Below are 23,921 nucleotides of genomic sequence, written 5' to 3'. Positions count from 1 at the left end.
TTGTTCTTAACTGATTTGCCTGGTTAAATAAAGGTAAAATAAAAAAGGCTGTAATTGCTGCCAATGGTGCTTCAACTGAGTAAAAGGTCTGAATAGTTATGTCAATTTTATATTTAAATTTGTTATTATACATACATGTTTTAAAAAAACCGAATACAACAGGTGTAGACCTTACCATGAGATGCTTACTTACAAGCCCTTAACAGTTCAAGAAATAGAGTTGAGAAAATATTTACAAAATAAAATAAAGTAAATAATCTACTAAAAATAACAAGTATGAGGTTATATACAGGGTGTACCAGGTCAATGTGCGGGGGTACAGGTTAGTCAATTGAATTTGCACATGTAGGTAGTGGGAAAGTGACTATGCATAGATGATAAACAGCGAGTTGCAGCAGAGTAAAAATAAAGGGGGGGGGTCAATGCAAATAGTCTGGTTGGCCATTTGATTAATTATTCAGTAGTCTTATGGCTTGGGGTAGAAGCTGTTAAGGAGCCTTTTGGACCTAGACTTGACACTCCGGTACCGCTTGCTGTGCAGCTGTAGAACCTTTTGAGAATCTGGGGACCCATACCAAATATCTCCTGAGGGGGAATAGGTGTTGTCGTGCCCTCTTTACGACTGTCTTGGTGTGTCTGGACCATGACAGTTTGTTGGCGATGGGGGCACCAAAGAACTTAACTCTCGACCCGCTCCACTACAGCCCAGTCAATGTGAATGGGGGCCTGTTTGCCCCTCCTTTTCCTGTAGTCCACGACCCGCTCCACTACAGCCCCGTCAATGTGAATGGGGGCCTGTTTGCCCCTCCTTTTCCTGAATGGGGGCCTGTTCACCCCTCCTTTTCCTGTAGTCCACGACCCGCTCCACTACATCCCCGTCAATGTGAATGGGGGCCTGTTCGCCCCTCCTTTTCCTGTAGTCCACGATCAGCTCCTTTGTCTTGCTCACATTGAGGGAGAGGTTGTTGTCCTGGCACCACACGGCCAGGTCTCTGACCTCCTCTCTATAGGCTGTCTCATCGTTGTCGGTGATCAGACCTACCACTGTTGTGTCGTCAGCAAATTTAATGATGGTGTTGGAGTTGTGCTTGGCCACGCAGTCGTTGGTGAACAAGGCGTATAGGAGGGGACTAAACAAGCACCCCTGAGTGGCCCCCGTGTTTAAGATATGGGGCATTGTGTGTAGATTGATTGGGAAAAAAACAATAAAATCCATTTTAGAATAAGGCTGTAACAACACAATGTGGAAAAATTCAAGGGATCTGAATTCTTCTTGAATGCTCTGTAGATCTGAGGCACTCCATTTAGTATGAAATGTTAGTTTCGTATAGTATGTATTAATTTGTGGATGTACATCCATTTCGTATAATGATATATTACGATTTACAATTCATAGGATATATTATGGATTCCAATTTGTTGTGGCTAATGTTAGCTAGGTGGATAACACTAAAGTCAGCTAGGTGGCTAATGTTAGCTAGGCTAGGTGTTAGGGTTATGGGTTAGGGTTAGTATTAGGGTCAGGTTAAAGGGTTAAGGTTAGGGGAAAGGTTAGCTAAAAGGTTTAAGGTCAGGGTGAGGTTAAGGGTTAGATAACATGCTAGGTAGTTGCAAAGTAGCTAAAATGTAGTTAAAAAGTGGCTAATTTGCTACAGTTGTCCACGATGAGATTCAAACACTCAACCTTTTGGTTGCTAGATGTTTGCATGATACATAGTGCACTACTTTTGACCAGAGGCCATAAAAAGACAGGATAAACTCTCTGCAACCATCTAAAACACTGACTGCCTCGAGTCTAAGGGCCGGGGCTTGGTTTCTACTAAGCTAACATATGGAATTGTTTTAAGATGGTCATACCAAGGATCATTTAGCTATTTGATTTGGAATTCTAGCACCCTTGTAGGTACAACATTTAATGAAACATTGAATTTGGCCTTACTCCTATTAGCCCATAGAAATGTATTGAATAACATATTCATACATGGCAAAACAGATAGTTAAACAAGTATATTTGGGCCTCTTGAGAGGCACAGAGGTCTAAGGCACTGCTTGGCAGGGCTAGAGGCATCACTCCAGACCCAGGTTCGATCCTGGGCTGTATCACAACTGGCTGTGATCGGGAGTCCCATAGGGTGGTGCACAATTGGTCCAGCATCATCTGGGTTAGGGGAGGGTTTGGCCGGGGGCGCTTTACTTGGCTCATCGCGTTCTAAGGACTTCTTGTGGCGGGCCGGGCGCCTGCAGACTGACCATGGTCATCGGGTGATCGGTGTTTCCTGACACATGGTTGCGGCTGGCGAGTGGGTGTTAAGAAGCGCGGTTTGGCAGGTCATGTTTCGGATGACGCTTGACTCGACCTTCGCCCCCCCGAACCCCTTGGGGAGTTCCAGCGATGAGACAATATTCACATTTGGGAGAAAAAGGGGGTAAAATACAAAAAAAAAATAGCTTATTTTGCAGTGTCTGTCCTATAGCTCAGGGTTATTTTAATCTGTTTCTATCCATATGTAACCACTTTTTTGGCACTAAAGTGTGTCCATACATCCGTCATTTGGTACTGGGTTACCTTTAGGTGAGTTTTGTGAGGCTTGTGGGCATCGTAGAGCCCAAACCGTTCAGACGCTACAGACTTTTCAGGAAGTCTCCTGGTCTGACAAACATCGCTGTCGCTCTGCCACCTTCCACCGCAGATGTGGAAATCCGACATGAACAGAAGATATATCTACTTTAAATAGGGGGATTTTTGTTCTTATGCTAATTACATTTCTGCGTGGGCGGTTAAAAACAGGATTAAAACATTGATAAGAGGGAGGTTGAAGTGTCTGTGTGTGTGTGTGTACCGGTGTAACCGACTAGCTTTCCCTAGTGATTAATCCCATCAGTGGCCTCCTACCTTTCAGCCCCATGGTGCAGTAGGTTAGGGTAGGGCTCACTGTGGGATCAGATGGATCAGTGGGTTAAACGCTCATCTCAGATTTCTGCGTGGTGCTGGAACATCAATATTGATGTTCCACAGTGGCACACCTGTCCATGTCACAGTGCCCCACCTGTCCATGTCACAGTGCCCCACCTGTCCATGTCACAGCGCCCCACCTGTCCATGTCACAGCGCCCCACCTGTCCATGTCACAGCGCCCCACCTGTCCATGTCACAGCATCACACCTGTCCATGTCACAGCATCAGACCTGTCCATGTCACAGCGCCCCACCTGTCCATGTCACAGCGCCCAACCTGTCCATGTCACAGCATCACACCTGTCCATGTCACAGCATCAGACCTGTCCATGTCACAGCATCAGACCTGTCCATGTCACAGCGCCCCACCTGTCCATGTCACAGCGCCCCACCTGTCCATGTCACAGCGCCCCACCTGTCCATGTCACAGCGCCCCACCTGTCCATGTCACAGCATCACACCTGTCCATGTCACAGCATCACACCTGTCCATGTCACAGCGCCCAACCGGTCTGTGTCACAGCGCCCCACCTGTCCATGTCACAGCATCACACCTGTCCATGTCACAGCGCCCAACCTGTCCATGTCACAGCATCACACCTGTCCATGTCACAGCATCACACCTGTCCATGTGGATGCCTCAAAAGGTACAGCCCTGTAGCACGGTCAGTTTTCACTGCTGTCACAGCCTGACGACACCCTGAACCTGATCTGCCTCAGCCACAGGGTCCAGACCTAACCTGTTACCACAGACCTTCACTAGGCTCTATGGCCTTCCGAACAGTGAAGTTTTATCCCTACTGTTTAAATTTACATTGTCCTAAATCTGAGGAGACAAAACTGCAGAGCAGGGATTCACTTTTGACAGGTTAAGATAACTGAGATCCACCTTTTATTTTGAGCTACATGTCCCTACGCAAGTAAGAATAGAGGTTATCAATATTTTTCAGAGTACTTCAATTGAAAATGATCACAGTTATTGGCAGATAGAACTGCATGTTATCGGTGGTGTGACGAGGTGTATAGTTTGAGGAGTGTCTGTGTGTTCAAGTTTTGTAACAGAGTCTTTTTTTATTTAATTGTATTTAATTCAAGTCCATGCACCCCAAATGGCACCACACAGCTAAGGAACAGGGACCAGACTTCAGTATGTCTGATGAGTAAGCTGCAGCTAAAGCAGACTGTGGTGTTAGTGGGTCAGGTGGTCAGTCTGAGGTGGTGTTAGTGGGTCAGGTGGTCAGTCTGAGGTGGTGTTAGTGGGTCAGGTGGTCAGCCTGAGGTGATGTTAGTGGGTCAGATGATCAGCCTGAGGTGGTGTTAGTGGGTCAGATGATCAGCCTGAGGTGGTGTTAGTTGGTCAGGTGGTCAGTCTGAGGTGGTGTCTATGTGACATGCTCTCTCCTCCATTAAAAAACTCATACTGTCTGTGTGACACGCTGTCTCCTCCATTAAACTCATACTGTCTAAGTGACGCGCTGTCTCCTCCATTAAACTCATACTGTCTATGTGACGCGCTGTCTCCTCCATTAAAAAACTGCATTGTCCCCACAATAAGTTGGAGAAGTTGAAATAAAGCCATTTATTTCCCTGAGGCAAAGGACCAGCTACCATAGTGGATTTATAGTTACTGTAAACAGGCTAAGTTGTATCAACAGTGTAATGTAAACTACAGGCTTTTACTGAGTCTAAGGCTCTCGGGACATGGGCTGTTTCAGAAATGGCAGCCTATTCCCTATGTAGTGCACGTATTTTGACCTATTTTGACACACACACACACACACACAAAGTAGCAACCACCCAATAGACCTTGTCTGGTACCTGCTAGCGGTGAAGGAGAACAGGCTCCAGAGGTTGACTGGTAGTTGACCTAGAAGGGCAGAAGGAGGTGCCAACAGAAGGAGGTACCAACAGAAGGAGGTACCAACAGAAGGAGGTGCTAACAGAAGGCGGTGCTAACAGAAGGAGGTACCAACAGAAGGAGGTACCAACAGAAGGAGGTACCAACAGAAGGAGGTGCTAACAGAAGGAGGTGCTAACAGAAGGAGGTGCTAACAGAAGGAGGTGCTAACAGAAGGAGGCGCTAACAGAAGGAGGTGCTAACAGAAGGAGGTACCAACAGAAGGAGGTGCTAACAGAAGGAGGTGCTAACAGAAGGAGGTGCTAACAGAAGGAGGTGCTAACAGAAGGAGGTGCTAACAGAAGGAGGTACCAACAGAAGAATTTACCAACAGAGACTAAGTACCAACAGTGACCACTCCAGGACCACTCTAGGGACCACTCTAGTGACTACTCCAGGACCATTCTAGAGACCACTCCAGGACCACTCCAGTGACCACTCCAGGACCACTCTAGTGACCACTCCAGGACCACTCTAGGGACCACTCTAGTGACCACTCTAGTGACCACTCTAGTGACTACTCCAGGACCACTCTAGTGACTACTCCAGGACCACTCTAGGGAGCACTCCAGGACCACTCTAGGGACCACTCTAGTGACTACTCCAGGACCATTCTAGAGACATCTCCAGGACCACTCCAGTGACCACTCCAGGACCACTCTAGTGACCACTCCAGGACCACTCTAGAGACCACTCCAGGACCACTCTAGAGACCACTCCAGGACCACTCTAGAGACCATTCCAGGACCACTCCAGGACCACTCCAGGACCACTCCAGGACCACTCTAGTGACTACTCCAGGACCACTACAGGACCACTCCAGGACCACTCTAGTGACTACTCCAGGACCACTCTAGTGACTACTCCAGGACCATTCTAGAGACCACTCCAGGACCACTCTAGGGACCACTCCAGGACCACTACAGGACCACTCCAGGACCACTCCAGTGACCACTCCAGCACGTGTCACACTGATGGTGTGGGTGGGCAGTTGAGTTCTACCATGAAACCAGTTCCCCTTAAACAGTAAATACTAGAATAGCAGAACTGAATACTACAACTGAATATAAGAATAGCCTACTGAATATATACATTAAATAGTATAATTGGATATTATTCAATATTATACTAGAATTAGTGAATACTATAATTATAATTATTACAGAGAGATAACACAGAGAGGTCCGTTGGATGTTTTCCTATTTGTGAGAAGGGTTTTATAATCTTTAACCCGGCTCGGACACTATAGCATTCATTTTTATTTAACCAGCTTAGTCTTATTGAGATATAAAATAGATTTTTCAAGACAGACCTGGATAAATATTCCATACTTATAATCTGTTATAACCTGGGTCAGAAAGACCAGCATTGTGAGGGTGAGGCCTCGTTATATGTTGGATGGTTAATAATGATTTAGGTTACGATTTAGTCCAAGGCGGATTTTAGAGAAACACATTGCTCTTTGACTTTTAAAGGCAATTTACACTTGACCCAACATTTCAAATATTTACTGTGAATGTGATGTTCGTGAACATCGGAACCATTGCTTTTAAAAGGTGCATTGTTGACAGACCAATGCTGTTCCCTACAACGTGCCTTGGATTGAAATCCAGACTTGATCTTCCAAATGAACATGAGAATGTAATTTAAATTGCCCCACTTGTTCAAATAGGGCAGAAACTACAACAGCATCATTGACAAAGCTCTGAACAACTCTAAAATAAAATGATTTTTCCATAATGGGGCCACAATACCATAATGGTCAATACTCATGGGAGATGTCGAAACAGGTCACAATACTGTTTCATTGGGTGACAGCAGTATGATATCAACACTGTCTGCACACTCTTTGAGGATTTGTGCTTGATATTGTACACAGAATAGTGAGAGAGAGAGAGACAGAAACGGAGAGAGAGAGACAGAGAAGGAGAGAGAGAAAGAGAGAGAGTGAGAGAGAGAAAGAGAGAGAGTGAGAGAGAGTGCGAGAGAGAGGGAGAGAGAGAGAAAAAGAAAGTGAGACAGAGAGAGAGAAAGAGAGACGAGAGAGAGAGGGAGAGAGAGAGAGGGAGAGAGAGAGAGCGAGAGAAAGTGAGAGGGAGAGAAAGTGCGAGAGAGAGCGAGCGGGGGAGAGAGCGAGAGAGAGTGAACCCCAGCTGTGCTTAGACACACCATCATGTCCCCCTCCAAGCTACCAATTACTTCACACTGGAGGAAGTTAAGCTACACTAAAGCTAGGCTTAAGAAATGTATAGTTTACTGAGCTGAAGTTACTTTGAAAAAGTAGTTCACTACATCCTAACTACTTCTTGAAAAATTATAATATGTAAATCTGAAATGTCATAGAATATAAATGTTAACAGAATGTGTCATTTAGCATTCACCCATTGTTGCAATAATACAAGGTTTCCTAAATTGCATTCTGTACCGGTCCTAAACAAAAACATCATGGCACTCACTCTTCAGACCCAGATGTATCCTTTAGTAGTCTGTGTTGTGTGTCAGTATAATTGTTGTGGCATCAGTAGCCTCTGAAACATTAGACACCTGTCCACCTGTCCAGTCGTCTGACATCACAGTTGTCCCCTACACAAACGTACAGTTCGTTCGGAAAGTATCTGACCGTTTCCCTTTTTTCACATTTTGTTACATTACATCCTTATTCTAAAATGGATTCAATTTGTTTTTTCCCTCATCAATCTACCCCATAATTTGGGTTCCTCCCCAGTGGTGCAGTGGTCTAAGGCACTGCATTTCAGTGCTAGGAACATCAATACTGATACCCTGGTTCAAATCTGGGCTGTATCACAACTGGCTGTGATTGGGAGTCCCATAGGGCATATGTTTGGCCAGTGTAGGTCATCATTGTAAATAAGAATTGGTTCTCAACTGACTTGCCTAGTTACATAAGAGGTAAACAAATATTTAAATGACAAAGCAAAAACATTAAATGTTTTATTTATTACAAATAAACAACAGAAATACCTTATTTACATAAGTATTCAGACCCTTTGCTATGAAACTCAAAATTGAGCTCAGGTGCATCCTGTTTCCATTGATCGTCCTTGAGATGTTTCTTCAACTTGATTAGAGTCCACCTGTGGTAAATTCAATTGATTGGTCATGATTTGGAAAGGCACATACCTGTCTATAAAATGTCCCACAGTTGACAGTGCATGTCAGAGCAAAAACCAATCATGAGGTCGAAAGAATTGTCTGTAGAGCACCGAGACAGGATTGTGTCGAGGCACAGCTCTGGGGAAGGGTACCGAAACATTTCTGTAGCATTGAAGGTCACCAAAAACACAGTGGCCTCCATCATTCTTAAATGGAAGAAGTTTGGATCTACTACGACTCTTCCTAGAGCTGGCCGCCCGGCCAAACTGAACAATCGGGGGAGAAAGGCCTTGGTCAGGGAGGTGACCAAGAACCCAATTGTCACTCTGACAGAGCTCCAGAGTTCCTCTGTGGAGATGGGAGAACCTTCCAGAAGGACAACCATCTCTGCAGCACTCCACCAATCAGGCCTTTGTGGTAGAGTGGCCAGATGGAAGCCACTCCTCAGTAAAAGACACATAACAGTGTGCTTGGAGTTTGCCTTGGTCAGGGAGGTGACCAAGAACCCGATGGTCACCTGGTCTGAAGAAACCAAGATTGAAGTCTTTGGCCTGAATGCTAAGCGTCATGTCTGGAGGAAACCTGGCACCATCCCTACGGTGAAGCATGGTGGTGGCAGCATCACTTTTATTCAATAAAAGAAGTGATACATCTTAGACGTCGAGTTATCAGCAGCAGCTGTAAATGTGTGTGGCCTAGGAAATGACGAACAATCTCTTCAGAACGACAGGGTACTACAACGTATCCATTCTACTACATGACGACGGTACTACAACATAACCGTTCTACCACAAGACAACAGACTACAACGTATGTGCCCAGAAATATTCTTCAAAGGACAAGGGAGATCTCTGCTGGGCAACCCAGCCTCAGTCTTCGACCAATCTATCGAAGCGTTGCTCAGAGTAAATATATTTCTTGCATTTTCCTTTTCCGAATGGGCAGTTATTTAGAATGCATAAGATTCTGTATTTACGATAGCATAGCTACATAAGGTCCAATAGAGACCTAATCCTTTTGTTCCTCAGTCTTCCCGCTCTTTCATTCAAAACCAAACCCCTTTCTTTGTGTAACCAGCCGTCGTATCGGTTTCATCCGCTAGGGACATTTTCTTGTATGACATAATTAGTCATCAATTAATGACCCATCCTGTGTATATGCAATTCTGTGTGATTATTTATGTATTTAGTAAATAAATAATTGAACCACATTTTGTATTGCTGTTCCAACTTGTTAGCCAGGGTTCATGAAGATTACAATGTTCAGATGAGACTGAATAATGTGACGATTAGTAATTGGCTGCTACTGATATAAATATGACAAGGTCTTTAAGACTTTATTCGGAAGACAACAGCTCTATAAACATTAGTCCGTGGGCCCGACTTCCTCGTTAATTACATTTACACGATTAGTTTAATCAGGTAATATTAATTGCAGAGAATTGATTTGATGGAATAGCATGTCATATATCACTTAATCCATAGTAAAGACACGACAGCACACAGCCAAGACAACCCAGGAGTGGCTTCGGGACAAGTCTCTGAATGTCCTTGAGTGGCCCAGCCAGAGCCCAGACTTGAACCCGATCAAACATCTCTGGAGAGTCCTGACAGAGCTTGAGGATCTGCGAAGAAGAATTGGAGAAACTCCCCAATTACAGGTATGTCTGAATACATCTGTAAATGTGATAGTTACGTTTTATAAATGTGCAAAAATGTAAAAATAACTGTTTTTGCTTTGTCATTATGGGATATATGTGTGTATATTGATGAGGGAAAAAATTATTTTATCCATTTTAGAATAAGGCTGTAACCTAACAAAATGTGGAAAAATGCACTGTACAGTATATACAGTGCCTTGCAAAAGTATTCGGCCCCCTTGAACTTTGCGACCTTTTGCCACATTTCAGGCTTCAAACATAAAGATATAAAACTGTATTTTTTTTGTGAAGAATCAACAACAAGTGGGACACAATCATGAAGTGGAACGACATTTATTGGATATTTCAAACTTTTTTAACAAATCAAAAACTGAAAAATTGGGCGTGCAAAATTATTCAGCCCCCTTAAGTTAATACTTTGTAGCGCCACCTTTTGCTGCGATTACAGCTGTAAGTTGCTTGGGGTATGTCTCTATCAGTTTTGCACATCGAGAGACTGAAATTTTTTCCCATTCCTCCTTGCAAAACATCTCGAGCTCAGTGAGGTTGGATGGAGAGCATTTGTGAACAGCAGTTTTCAGTTCTTTCCACAGATTCTCGATTGGATTCAGGTCTGGACTTTGACTTGGCCATTCTAACACCTGGATATGTTTATTTTTGAACCATTCCATTGCAGAATTTGCTTTATGTTTTGGATCATTGTCTTGTTGGAAGACAAATCTCCGTCCCAGTCTCAGGTCTTTTGCAGACTCCATCAGGTTTTCTTCCAGAATGGTCCTGTATTTGGCTCCATCCATCTTCCCATCAATTTTAACCATCTTCCCTGTCCCTGCTGAAGAAAAGCAGGCCCAAACCATGATGCTGCCACCACCATGTTTGACAGTGGGGATGGTGTGTTCAGGGTGATGAGATGTGTTGCTTTTACGCCAAACATAACGTTTTGCATTGTTGCCAAAAAGTTCAATTTTGGTTTCATCTGACCAGAGCACCTTCTTCCACATGTTTGGTGTGTCTCCCAGGTGGCTTGTGGCAAACTTTAAACAACACTTTTTATGGATATCTTTAAGAAATGGCTTTCTTCTTCTTGCCACGCCCAATTTTTCAGTTTTTGATTTGTTAAAAAAGTTTGAAATATCCAATAAATGTCGTTCCACTTCATGATTGTGTCCCACTTGTTGTTGATTCTTCACAAAAAAATACAGTTTTATATCTTTATGTTTGAAGCCTGAAATGTGGCAAAAGGTCGCAAAGTTCAAGGGGGACGAATACTTTCGCAAGGCACTGTATATATATACTGTATACAATTTGGCTTTTTCAGACAGAACATGACTTCATTTCAGATGTATATAACATTAGACAATATTTTCCATGACACGTAAATGGTTTTAATCCATTTTGATGTGATATTGACAGAGTTTCACAGGTTTCTTACCGCCCATTTTTCCTACCATTTTCCTATGATTCCTACCACCCCCCCACCTCCCCCAGCTGACCCTCCTAATTTAATATTTCATCCAAAGAGTTCCAGATGGCTCTGTGAGGGACAAACACACACACACAGCGAGGGACAGATTTTTAATTACCACGCTCTGATTTCACACCCTTGGCATCGCAGCATGGGGCAGGGGTGGGGGACTGTGTGTGTGTGTGTGTGTGTGTGTGTGTGAGTGTGTGTTCGTGAAGAGGCCCTCCCACAGATGTGATCATGGCTGGTGTTTGCCTCTGGATGTCTCTGACTTACAGGGTGATTAATTAAACCTACAGGACTAGATCCTACAAAAGGGCATGGCGAGACAGATAGAGAGAGAGATTAATCATTGATTAGTTAATGCTGTGGGAGGGATGAAGCAGGATGAAGGATGAAGCGTGCTGGGTGCTTTTTGAATCATCCATAAACACCTGTCTGTGTTGGAGGGGAGAGAGAGGAAGCAGAAGGCCTGGGACACAGGGGAGAAGCGGAAAGAGATGAGAGGAGAGGGGAGGATAGGAGACGGGGATGAGAGGAGAGGAGGGGAGGGAAGGAGAGTGGAGGATAGGAGATGGGGATGAGAGGAGAGGAGGGGAGGGAAGGAGAGGAGAGGGGAGGATAGGAGATGGGGATGAGAGGAGGGGAGGGGAGGGAAGGAGAGGGGAGGATAGGAGACGGGGATGAGAGGAGAGGAGGGGAGGGAAGGAGAGGGGAGGATAGGAGACGGGGATGAGAGGAGAGGAGGGGAGGGAAGGAGAGGGGAGGATAGGAGACGGGGATGAGAGGAGAGGAGGGGAGGGAAGGAGAGGGGAGGATAGGAGACGGGGATGAGAGGAGAGGAGGGGAGGGAAGGAGAGGGGAGGATAGGAGATGGGGATGAGAGGAGGGGAGGGGGAGGGAAGGAGAGGGGAGGATAGGAGACGGGGGATGAGAGGAGAGGAGGGGAGGGAAGGAGAGGGGAGGATAGGAGACGGGGATGAGAGGAGAGGAGGGGAGGGAAGGAGAGTGGAGGATAGGAGATGGGGATGAGAGGAGAGGAGGGGAGGGAAGGAGAGGGGAGGATAGGAGACGGGGATGAGAGGAGGGGAGGGGAGGGAAGGAGAGGGGAGGATAGGAGACGGGGATGAGAGGAGAGGAGGGGAGGGAAGGAGAGGGGAGGATAGGAGACGGGGATGAGAGGAGAGGAGGGGAGGGAAGGAGAGGGGAGGATAGGAGACAGGGATGAGAGGAGAGGAGGGGAAGGAAGGAGAGGGGAGGATAGGAGACGGGATGAGAGGAGAGGAGGGGAGGGAAGGAGAGGGGAGGATAGGAGATGGGGATGAGAGGAGAGGAGGGGAGGGAAGGAGAGGGGAGGATAGGAGACGGGGATGAGAGGAGAGGAGGGGAGGGAAGGAGAGGGGAGGATAGGAGACGGGGATGAGAGGAGAGGAGGGGAGGGAAGGATGGAATTGGATCACTTGTCATGATGCCCCTTGTATATTACTCTCAGTCCAAATCCTACTACTCTGCTCTGCCTGGGAGCATGACTCAACAATGATGACGACATGCACAAAGAGTAAAAACAAGTAGAAACTAGAATTTTCCCTTCAGAAAAAATGGTGTGCTTTGCTTCAGAATAACAACTATAAGTCAGAAGCTTAGCAAGCAGGTTAATAACACCATGATTCATTCTGCTACCTCCACTAGTGTAGTTCTCTATACAGTCTGTAGTGGTTGGTCTGCAGGCCTTCCTACTGTAACTGTATCCGTCCCAGACATCCCATTTCAGATGTTTCCCTGTCTTGTACACTCATGGGACAGAGATGTTATCGATGTTGATATGAGTGTGTTCTAAAACAGTCAAATAACGAGAGGACACGCCTCTCTTTGTCTCTTCACTTCCTTCCTTCCGTTGGGATTCCAGACTATTTTTTAGATTCTTTAGAACTCCTTAGGTTGCATTCCAAATAACACCCTATCCCCTACATAGTGCACTACTTTTGACCAGGGCCCATAGGGGTTGTGCACTATATAGGGAAAAAGGTGTTATTTTGAATGCAACCAAAGGAGTTGCAACCAACTATAAGGTTCCATTTGAGACACAATCTTTGTTTCTATGATGCTCGATATGAACGTCCGTGCACAAAGAGATTCTGTCCTATAGTGTCCCCATCACAGTCAGACGACCACAACCCACAACTATTAGATTACCCCAGACATCTGTGCCCTCCCCTGGCCTCAGCGGGCACTGTCCTACCCAGCCTGGTTCTGCTCTACATGACAAGGAGGAGGAGGTAGAACCTGGGGCTCCAAGGTTTAGGGGGAGGGGTGAGGGCAGTGGCCCAGGAAATGATGCCTCCCCTGGGATGCGAGGAGACAGCAGGCAAGGTCCTTTCTCCAGGCCATTGCCTTATGTCTGTGGTTATTTTAGGCTATTTTAGGCTATTATTATCATCAACTGGTCTAGGGCCTGTCTTAAGGATAGGATTGTAATGGTGGAGTGACAGAGAGACAGAGGACTGATTCTAGATCAGGTGCGAGAGAGAGAGAGAGAGAGAGAGAGAGAGAGAGAGAGAGAGAGAGAGAGAGAGAGAGAGAGAGAGAGAGAGAGAGAGACAGAGAGAGAGAGAGAGAGAGAGAGAGAGAGAGAGAGAGAGAGAGAGAGAGAGAGAGAGAGAGAGAGAGAGAGAGAGAGAGAGAGAGAGAGAGAGAGAGAGAGAGAGAGAGAGAGAGACCATGGAGGGTAAAGATACAGAGGACTGATTCTAGATCAGGTGCTAGAGAGAGAAATCGTGACCATGGAGGGTAGCAATACATAGGACTGATTCTAGATCAGGTGCTAGTGAGAGAGAGAAATAGTGACCATGGAGGGTAGCGATACAGAGGACTGATTCTAGATCAGGTGCTAGAGAGAGAGAGAAATAGTGACCATGGAGGGTAGCGATACAGAGGACTGATTCTAGATCAGGTGCTAGAGAGAGAGAAATAGTGACCATGGAGGGTAGCGATACAGAGGACTGATTCTAGATCAGGTGCTAGAGAGAGAGAGAAATAGTGACCATGGAGGGTAGCGATACAGAGGACTGATTCTAGATCAGGTGCTAGAGAGAGAGAGAAATAGTGACCATGGAGGGTAGCGATACAGAGGACTGATTCTAGATCAGGTGCTAGAGAGAGAGAGAAATAGTGACCATGGAGGGTAGCGATACAGAGGACTGATTCTAGTTCAGGTGCTAGAGAGAGAGAGAATAGTGACCATGGAGGGTAGCGATACAGAGGACTGATTCTAGATCAGGTGCTAGAGAGAGAGAGAAATAGTGACCATGGAGGGTAGCGATACAGAAGACTGATTCTAGATCAGGTGCTAGAGAGAGAAATAGGTGCAGTGAATGGGTGCATGTGGCCTTACAGCTGGCCTATACACTGAGTGTACAAAACATTAACACCACCTGCTCTTTCCATGACGAAGACTGACCAGGTGAGTCCAGGTGAATGCTGTGATCCCTTATCGATCTGTTAAATCCACTTCAATCAGTGTAGGTGAAGGGGAGGAGACAGGTGAAATAATGATTTTTAAGCCTTGAGACAGCTGAGACATGGATTGCGTATGTGTGCCATTCAGAGGGTGATTGGGCAAGACAAAATATGTAAGTGCCTTTGAACGGGGTATGGTAGTAGGTGTCAGGTGTACTGGTTTGTGTCAAGAACTGCAACGCTGCTGTTTTTTTCACGCTCAACAGTTTCCTGTGTGTATCAATAATGCTCCACCACCAAACTTGACACAACTGTGGGAAGCATTGGAGTCAACATGAGCCAGCATCCCTGTGGAACGCTTTCGACACCTTGTAGAGTCCATCCCCTCGACTCAGCATGAGAAAGGTGTTCCTAATGTTTAGTAAACCCAGTGTACAGACTACGTCAAGAATCTAGATGTAATTCTATACTAATAGATTGACCCTACCTTAAAGGAAGTCCATGGTGTAATGTACAGTAGTGTGTAGATGCATCCCATGGGCTCTTGACTGATGTACTATAAATGAATGGTGAAAAAGTTTACGTTCATGCTAGAAATGTTGCAGAGATGATCCATTAAGTCAAAATATCTTTCAAATAAAATGTCATGTAATATAAAAATATAAAAAAAAAGAAAAGTTGATAGGATGTTCACAGACTGGCGTTAGAAGGTGTTCTCCTGGTGGGCGTACAGGGAATTGGTTGATCCAGCTCACCTGGCAGGCACTGTGTATGTGGATGTAAACAGGAAATACTTCTCTAACTGTTCTCATTTACTTGGCATCATACCCTTCGCTGGAAGCCAGGCCAAAGAGTTGGCTTGCATCCCAAATGGCACTGTATTCCCTACATAGTGCACTACTTTTGACCAGAGCCCCTCCCCCTATTCCCTACATAGTGCACTACTTTTGACCAGAGCCCCTCCCCCTATTCCCTACATAGTGCACTACTTTTGACCAGAGCCCCTCCCCCTATTCCCTACATAGTGCACTACTTTGACCAGACCCCTCCCCCTATTCCCTACATAGTGCACTACTTTTGAACAGGACCCCTCCCCCTATTCCCTACATAGTGCACTAGTTTTGACCAGAGCCCCTCCCCCTATTCCCTACATAGTGCGCTACTTTTGACCAGAGCCCCTCCCCCTATTCCCTACATAGTGCACTACTTTTGACCAGAGCCCCTCCCCCTATTCTCTACATAGTGAACTACTTTGACCAGAGCCCCTCCCCCTATTCCCTACATAGTGCACTACTTTGACCAGAGCCCCTCCCCCTATTCCTCAGTGCCCTACTTTTGACGATAGCATTATGGGGAAGAAGGTGGTCATTTGGGACGTGTCGATGATACTGCCTGGTTATATGGTCTAATTCTCTCCTTTCATCTCTAAGGATCACATACCTTTAGTGTAGCCATCAACTGTACATAATGGTATTCAAACTCATTCCTGTACAATGTTTAGTGACTGCAGTGAGTTCCAGATGGCATCTGCTACACACACACACACACACACACACACACACACACACACACACACACACACACACACACACACACACACACACACACACACACACACACACACACACACACACACACACACACACACACACACCAGCGTTGAACTGGTCAGCAGTGAGGGGAATGTAGTGTTATGCTACGTTGCTCTGGGTGAGTAGGAACAAACACAGCTTCCTCAGCCACCAATAACACTTCCTGACTCCCTCCGCTAGATGGTTAACAGTCACGTCTGAGTCCCTAATGGCACAGGTTGCTGTGGGCCCTGGTCAAAATTTAGTGCACTAAATATGGAACAGGATGCCATTTTGGGACACAGACAGTATTACAAACATCCAGACTTGTTTAGAATCTGCAGGACAGTTTATAAGCTAAACATAACTTAAGCATGCTGTCTAGATAGATATGGATACACTACCCAAAGGGAATCATGAGCTAGTACAAAAATATGACAGAAAGACTGCAAAAGAAAAGAAGGAAAAGAAGGAAGGCGTTGCTAGGATACGATAGTAGATCTTAGTAGGTAGAAGCTGCTTTTAGGTAAGAGTCATTTTATTTTAAAACATGGAAGACCAATGCACTGTTCATATAATTAAAATAGCTTAATTGTTACGGAATGTTCAATAGAACAAACCATTTAAAAACGCTGAAGCGTTATGGCACAGCCTTCATTTTAAACATGGTCTTTGACCAGCATAGAAAGATATACAAGTGCATCATACTGTAGTAGTTCAGTAGTGGAATGCTGAGTCTCCTCTAAGGTTATAAAAGGGCTGTCGGAAACAGAGCCTTTGGAAAGTATTCAGACCCTTTACTTCTCCCACATTTTGTTACGTTAAGACCTTATCCTAAAATGGATTGAATATTTTTTTTAAATTCTCAGCAATCTACACACAATATTCCATAGTGACAATGTGAAAACAGGTTTGTAGAAGTTGTTGCTAATTTATTAGAAATAAAAAAACTGAAATACCTTATTTACATAAGTATTCAGACCCTTTGCTATCAGACTCGAAATTGAGCTCACATGCATCCTGTTTCCATTGATCATCGTTGATATTTTTCTACAAAAACCAAGCCATGAGGTCAAAGGAATTGTCCGTTGAGCTCCGAGACAGAATTGTGTCGAGGCACAGATCTGGGGAAGGGTACCAAAAAATATCTGCAGCATTGAAGGTCCCAAGAGGTCTCCATCATTCTTAAATGGAAGAAGTTTGTGACCACCAAGCCTCTTCCTAGAGCTGGCCGCCCGGCCAAACTGAGGAATCGGGGGAGAAGGGGCTTGGTCAGGGAGGTGACCAAGAACCTGATTGTCACTCTGACAGAGCTCCAGAGTTCCTCTGTGGAGATGGGAGAACCTTCCAGAAGGACAACCATCTCTGCAGCACTCCACCAATCAGGCCTTTGTGGTAGATTGGCCAGAAGGAAGCCACTCCTCAGTAAAAGACACATGACAGCCCGCTTGGAGTTTGCCAAAAGTCACCCAAAGACTCTGAGACCATGAGAAACAAGATTCTCTGGTCTGATGAAACCAAGATTGAACTATTTGGCCTGAATGCCAAGCGTCACATTTGGAGGAAACCTGGCACCATCCCTACAGTGAAGCATGGTGGCGGCAGCATCATGCTGTGGGTATGTTTTTCAGAGGTAGGGACTGGGAGACTAGTCAGGATCAAGGCAAATATGAACAGAGCAAAGTACAGAGAGGTCCTTGATGAAAACCTGCTCAGGACCTCAGACTGGGGCAATGGTTCACCTTCCAAAAGGACAACAATCCTAAGCACACAGCCAAGACAACGCAGGAGTGGCTTTGGGACACGTTTCTGAATGTCCTTGAGCAGTGGTGGAAAAAGTATCAAAATGTCATACTTGAGTAAAAGTAAAGATACCTTAATAGAAAATGACTCAAATAAAATAAGTACTTGAGCAAAAGTCTAAAAGTATTTGGTTTTAAATATACTTAAGTATCAGAAGTAAATGTAATTTCTAAAATATACTTGGATTACCATATATACTTGGATGACCATGGAAGTTCTCTTGATAAATTTGTGAATTGGGATATTTTCCTGTCCTGCTGAGCATTCAAAATGTAACGAGTATTGTTGGGTGTCAGGGAAAATGTATGGAGTAAAAAGTACATATTTTCTTTAGGAATGTAGTGAAGTAAAAGTTGTCAAAAAACCTCCAAAAACTACTGAAGTAGTACTTTAAAGTATTTTTACTTAAGTACTTTACACCACTTTACACCACCAAAAATGGCGCAAAATGGCACCCTATTCCCTATACAGTACACTACTTTTGACCAGGGAGACAGACACAATAATGAGAACCCTAACTATATTGTATGACCCTGATCTCTACCAGTCCGGCCAGAACTAGGCCAGTGACTCAGCAGTCAGTGGGTTTTAGAGTGTGTGTGTGTGTGTGGCTACTGACTCAGTCGTAAGTCGGTTTTAGAGAGAGCCACACCCCAAAGCAGGGTCCAGCTGGGAATGGAAAGCAACAATGAGTTTTCGGTGGACAGAGAGGAAAAGTCTTTAACTGGGAAATCATTAGCATTTTATCAAAGTCTTTTGTCTCCCTCTCTCTTACACTCTGTCACTGTCTGTCTGTCTGTCTGTCTGTCTGTCTGTCTGTCTGTCTGTCTGTCTGTCTGTCTGTCTGTCTGTCTGTCTGTCTGTCTGTCTGTCTGTCTGTCTGTCTGTCTGTTACACATACACACACACACACACACGCACACGCACGCACGCACGCACGCACGCACACACACACACACACACACACACACACACACACACACACACACACACACACACACACACACACACACACACACACACACACACACACACACACACACACACACACACACACGCACACACACACATATCTACAAACATATGCACACTTCCCTTCTCCGACATCTCTGTTCTGTGTCACGAGAGCTGAGCAGCCTGTAACGTAGCAGTTGCATAATTATGACGCTGGACTTGTTATGTGCCTTTATAATACCCTGGCAGAAAACACTCATCTATTTCAGCTGTTAAACCATTTCAGTGTAATGTAATCAGGGCTGACGCCTGAGAAAATAACAACGTGAGAACATGGTCATTCTCACCACACAGTGAAATACAGTAGGAGATAGTAATACATGCACACCTAACATGGCTGACTGGGTGTGACAGTGTGAAGGTGTGTGTGTTTGTGTGCGTCTGTAAATCTGAATGTGAATCTGTCCGTGCGCGTGAATGTCTGCTTGTATCAGTGTGTGTTCCCAAAGATAGCCTTTCCCAGAGAGAAGAGAATGTATCCAACATGGCCAACACTAACCCTGCTGCTTCACTGAGAGGACAGCTCAGCCTGTGGTCAGCTGATATTTTACAATAGTACCGAATGGTAACTGCCTTCTGAATAGGAATGACCAGAGAACCCAAGGGAGGGTTGAGGGATTCCTAATCCATTCTCAGCCCCCCCCGCCCCCCCTGTCTCCAGCAGCATCTATCCTCCACTCCTCTCCCTTCCCCCTAACCTCCTTCTCTCTCTCCGTCTCACTCTCTCTTCCCCCACTCATGCAAATTTTCCCTAAACAGATGCTCCTAATTTATCCCTCTCCATATAACAGACCTGTCCAATGTGAAATGAAAACATTCCATTCTCTCAATCCCTCGCTCTCTCACATACACACAGAGATCGGAAATCCAAAGGCAGTAAATGCAAAACACACCTCAGAGAGAGAAAAAGGGAGATGGAGGGAGAGAGAGAAAGAGAGAGAGAGAGAGGGAAAGAGGGAGAGAGAGGGAAAGAGGGTAGAGAGAGAAAGAGAGAGGCAGGGAAAGAAGAAAAGAGGGAGAGCGCGAGCGAAAGGGAGAGAGAGAGGGAGAGAGAGAGAGGGAAAGAGGGAGAGAGAGAGGGAGAGAGGGGATGAGAGAGAGATAGAGAGAGAGAGAAGGAAGAGGGGGAAAGAGGGGGAGAGAGGGGAGAGAGAGAGAGAGAGAGATAGAGAGGGGGAGAGAGGGGAGAGAGAGAGAGAGAGAGAGAGAGAGAGGGGGAGAGAGAGAGAGAGAGAGAGAGAGAAAGGGGGAGAGAGAGAGAGAGAGAGAGAGAGAGAGAGAGAGAGAGAGAGAGAGAGAGAGAGGAGAGAGAGAGAGAGAGAGAGGGATTACATGATGTAGAGACCAGCTGAAGGGAAGACGGGAACAGAACAGACCTTTTTCTCCCCTGCAGCACTGACACAACCACTGACTGTAAATCAACAGACCCACCGCCCCTGTGAAGCAGACACTCCCTAACAATCCCTTTTCTTACAACCAAACAAAGGGAAAGCCAACAATACATGGTTAGAATATGGTGGCAATGTGTGTCTTACCTCTGTAATGTGTGGACTGCTCCCCTAGTGATGCCAGAGACATGCAGTCTGGTAGAGTAGTATCCACAAGCTCCCTGACTCTCCCTCTCCCTCTCCCTATCCCTCTCCCTCTCTCTCTCTCACACACACACACAGTCAGTCAGGCAAGCAAGCAGGAAGGCAGGCAGGCAGGCAGACTCATACACACACACTCTTTCACTGTGCTGTGGCTCCCTCTCTAGCTGCTCTCACTTGCTGATCCAGCTGACATACGCCCTCCCCTCCCCTCTTTCTCTAGCTGCTCTCACTTGCTGATCCAGCTGACATACGCCCTCCCCTCCCCTCCTTCTCTAGCTGCTCTCACTTGCTGATCCAGCTGACATACGCCCTCCCCACCCCTCCTTCTCTAGCTGCTCTCTCTTGCTGATCCAGCTGACATACGCCCTCCCCTCCCCTCCTTCTCTAGCTGCTCTCTCTTGCTGATCCAGCTGACATACGCCCTCCCCTCCCCTCTGCTGCTCTCAATCTCTACCCTTCAGCCAGCACCAACACTACACTACACTGTGCCTACAAGGAGCCAGTAGGAGCCCCTCTCCTCTCTGCCTCACTCTCTCCCCGTACACCTCTCTCTTCCTCCCCTTCTTTCTCTCTCTCCCTGTTTGACACTTAGACACAGTGCTTCTGTGGGGCCACAGGAAAAGGCTTGACTGTCTTTTTAATCACAGACTGTAAACAAGCACAGACTGTAAACAAGCACAGACTGTAAACAAGCACAGACTGTAAACAAGCACAGACTGTAAACAAGCACAGACTGTAAACATACACAGACTGTAAACGAGCCCAGACTGTAAACATACACAGACTGTAAACATACACAGACTGTAAACAAGCACAGACTGTAAACAAGCACAGACTGTAAACAACACAGACTGTAAACATACACATACTGTAAACGACACAGACTGTAAACATACACAGACTGTAAACAACACAGACTGTAAACATACACATACTGTAAACGACACAGACTGTAAACATACACAGACTGTAAACATACACATACTGTAAACAACACATACTGTAAACATACACAGACTGTAAACAACACATACTGTAAACAACACATACTGTAAACATACACAGACTGTAAACAACACAGACTGTAAACAACACAGACTGTAAACATACACAGACTGTAAACATACACAGACTGTAAACATACACAGACTGTAAACATACACAGACTGTAAACAACACAGACTGTAAACATACACATACTGTAAACATACACAGACTGTAAACAACACATACTGTAAACAACACAGACTGTAAACATACACAGACTGTAAACAACACAGACTGTAAACAACACATACTGTAAACATACACAGACTGTAAACAACACAGACTGTAAACAACACATACTGTAAACATACACAGACTGTAAACAACACATACTGTAAACAACACAGACTGTAAACATACACAGACTGTAAACAACACAGACTGTAAACATACACAGACTATAAACGAGCACATACTGTAAACAACACATACTGTAAACATACACAGACTGTAAACATACACAGACTGTAAACATACACAGACTATAAACGAGCACAGACTGTAAACAGCACAGACTGTAAACAACACAGACTGTAAACATACACAGACTGTAAACAGCACAGACTGTAAACATACACATACTGTAAACGTACACAGACTGTAAACAACACAGACTGTAAACAAACATATAATGTAAATAAACACAGACTGTCAACAAACACATAATGTCAACTAATACAGACTGTAAATAGACATATACTGTAAACAAACATAGAATTTAAGAACAGATGACAGTGACACCCATGGCTTTTTCCATCTTTGCATGTAGATGATGTAGCTTATGTAGCTGATGATGTAGCTAAGGTAGAGGATGTAGTGAAGGTAGAGAATGTAGCTGATGTAGATGATGTAGCTGATGATGATGTAGTGAAGGTAGATGATGTAGCTGATGATGATGTAGATGATGATGATGTAGTTAAGGTAGATGATGTAGCTGATGATGATGTAGATGATGATGATGTAGTTAAGGTAGATGATGTAGCTGATGATGATGTAGTTGATGATGATGTAGATGATGTAGCTAAGGTAGAGGATGTAGCTGATGTAGATGTAGATGATGTAGCTGATGAGGATGTAGATGATGTAGCTGATGATGATGTAGATGATGTAGCTGATGATGATGTAGATGATGATGATGTAGATGATGTAGCTGATGATGATGTAGCTAAGGTAGAGGATGTAGCTGATGTAGATGATGTAGCTGATGATGATGTAGAAGACGTAGTTGATGATGATGTAGCTGATGATGATGTAGATAAGGTAGATGATGTAGATGATGATGATGTAGCTGATGTAGATAATGTAGCTGATGATGATGTAGCTGATGTAGCTGATGATGATGTATATAATGTAGCTGATGTTGATGTAGATGATGTAGCAGAGGGAGCTGATGATGTAGATGATTATGAAGTAGATGATGTAGCTGATGAAGCTGTAGCTAATGATGATGTAGCTGATGTAGATGTAGATGATGTAGCTGATGTAGATGATGTAGATGATGTAGATGTAGCTGATGTAGCTTATTTAGCTGATGATTTTGTAGATGTAGCTGATGTAGATGTAGTTGATGTAGCTGATGTAGATGTAGTTGATGATGATGTAGATGCAGCTGATGTAGATGTAGGTGTAGCTGATGTAGTTGATATAGTTAATGTCGATGATGTAGATGATGTAGATGATGCAGCTGATGTAGATGTAGCTGATGTAGCTGATTTAGCTGATAATGATGTAGATGTAGATGTAGCTGATGTAGATGTAGTTGATGTAGCTGATGTAGATGTAGTTGATGTAGATGATGTAGATGTAGTTGATGTCGATGATGCAGATGATGTAGCTGATGTAGCTGATGATGATGTAGATGTAGCTGATGTAGATGTAGGTGTAGCTGATGTAGTTGATGTCGATGATGTAGATGATGTAGATGATGTAGCTGATGATGATGTAGATGTAGCTGATGTAGATGTAGCTGACGTAGTTGATCTCGATGATGTAGATTATGTAGCTGAGGTAGATGATTGTAACGACGGGTGAGTGGAATGAGTGAGGAGTCAGATGCAGAGAGCGAAATGAATGGGAAAACCCTTAAATAACACCCATCCCAAAACCCCAACAAGGAACAGGTGAAAACAAATAGACAAAAACAAACGAAAAGGAAAAAGGGATCGGTGGCAGCTAATAGACGGGCGACGATGACCGCCGAGCGCCACCCGAGCAGGAAGGGGAGCCACCTTCGGTGGTATTCGTGACAATGATGTAGTAGATGTGGATGATGTAGCTGATGTAGCTGATGTACAGTTAAAATCTGAAGTTTATATACACCTTAGAAAAATACATTTAAACTCAGTTTTT

The 23,921-nt window shown here is 44.8% G+C and overlaps 1 protein-coding gene across 2 annotated transcripts in view; it reads right to left on the bottom strand.

The window, feature by feature from the left end:
- The window catches only part of LOC135525544 (guanine nucleotide-binding protein G(I)/G(S)/G(O) subunit gamma-2), a 30,343-nt gene extending 9,586 nt beyond the window's left edge, over positions 1–20,757 (bottom strand). The window contains exon 1 of one of the 2 annotated variants that reach the window (XM_064953222.1): positions 20,469–20,757. The gene's annotated coding sequence lies outside the window, so the exon portion shown is untranslated. Of the gene's footprint in view, positions 1–14,520; positions 14,546–20,468 lie in introns of those variants that run through there. The other variant, XM_064953223.1, reaches the window with a different exon arrangement.
- Positions 20,758–23,921: the final 3,164 nt, after the last annotated feature.

Source organism: Oncorhynchus masou, chromosome 32 (assembly GCF_036934945.1).
Source record: "Oncorhynchus masou masou isolate Uvic2021 chromosome 32, UVic_Omas_1.1, whole genome shotgun sequence".
Lineage (NCBI taxonomy): Eukaryota > Metazoa > Chordata > Actinopteri > Salmoniformes > Salmonidae > Oncorhynchus > Oncorhynchus masou.
This window is presented reverse-complemented; position numbering and strand designations above follow the sequence as displayed.